General features: G+C 28.3%; 1 long non-coding RNA gene across 1 annotated transcript; it reads right to left on the bottom strand.

Moving 5' to 3' along the window:
• Positions 1-809: 809 nt before the first annotated feature.
• Positions 810-1,477, bottom strand: LOC117120799. Its single transcript, XR_004447430.1, has 2 exons — positions 1,069-1,477; positions 810-992 (listed from the first exon to the last, which is right to left on the bottom strand). It is a non-coding gene; the product is annotated as an uncharacterized LOC117120799 (long non-coding RNA).
• Positions 1,478-1,483: the final 6 nt, after the last annotated feature.

The following is a 1,483-nucleotide window of genomic DNA, read 5'->3' as shown; positions in this document are numbered from 1 at the left end:
TAACAAAGTCAGTCATGCATATAATATCACTCATCAAATTTGATGGGTAAATCGTACGCATAAATGATCAGGTAGTGTTTGTCCAGGCCTTAATCCGTTAAAAATAGAAATCGATTATGGGGACACAAAATAATTAGGTATGACACGCACTAAGCGCAATAAAGAGTAAGTAAACCTGAATTTGGGCCTGGAACCCAAGCTAAGGCAAATGCTTCATGTAACGCTTTCATTTCGTGAAATGTTTGTAAAACCATTGACTTGCCTACTGAATGTGTACATCAAAATGTAAATAATGGGATTGGTTTTCCAAATAAATACTGTAGCAACAATAATCTTTACACGTGACTATAATTACATGACATGAACTGGTATATACGCAATCATGCCGCGGTATTTAAGCACTTAATTTGTTTTTTAACACAGTGCAGTATAATTCTATTTTTTTTGTTACTATAACTGAGAAATGCCTTCATTGCCAGATAACCAGGTCCACAAAATGGGTTTCCTATAACAGTAGCTATGCTCTTGGTGAAATTTAGTGGCAATAGGCCTCCTTAAGCTGAAGCAAGCGATTAGAGGGGAATTTCATTATCTTAAAGGTTGAAGTATATGCAAAGAACTTAGTTAGCAGAATTAAGTTTCATTAAAATTTGTTTATAAACCAAAATGTTTTTTTCCAGCAATTTTGCACCATTTGTAGACTATTGTATTGACTCGAAAATGGGGTTCGACCAACTGCTGGAAACCCCAGATCACGAGCCTAACTAAAAATAAATATACGACTTTCATTGAAGCTTTAGAGGCGAGTATTAAAAGTTCAAAGTTTATTATAAATCTTAAATCCAGTTTTCAATAATTTAAGTTTAACAAAAGTATTATACAAACTTAAAACAAAATTTAATAATAGATATTAAACAAACATGTTGTAATGCCTTTTCAATTCAATAATGATCAAAAGCGGGGTTTACCGTTTATTATACATACATTGTTGGCTTGTGCAAGCTATACCATATATATATATATATATATATATATATATATATAAATAATATTTATAATATATATAACATATAGCATATATATATAATACATATACATACATATATAATATATTTTATATATTATATTATCTTTTTGCTTTTGTATTTAAATGTAGCTTAAAAAGTTTGCCAATTTGTACTAATTCTTCGTCTTATATTAAATCTACAATACAAAACTAATTAACAAATTTATTTGTTAATATATAGACGGATGAATACAGTACATAACATTTACAAATTAATAAAGTAGTCTGTTAAATATCTTCCATAAAAACACCATTAAGCAGCAATAGATATATAAATAAAACACTCGCATCTCTGACCACATCTTATTCAGAATTAAAAAAAAAAAAATTAACTTGTTAATAATTATTTACAATTCAATAAAAAATTATACACATGGAAGACAGATACCTTTTGCCAAATTATAAATTGCTAAAATG

This window comes from Anneissia japonica, unplaced genomic scaffold, assembly GCF_011630105.1.
Source record: "Anneissia japonica isolate Jap-2015-1 unplaced genomic scaffold, ASM1163010v1 scaffold236660_len1483_cov139, whole genome shotgun sequence".
Classification (NCBI taxonomy): Eukaryota; Metazoa; Echinodermata; class Crinoidea; order Comatulida; family Comatulidae; genus Anneissia; species Anneissia japonica.
This window is presented reverse-complemented; position numbering and strand designations above follow the sequence as displayed.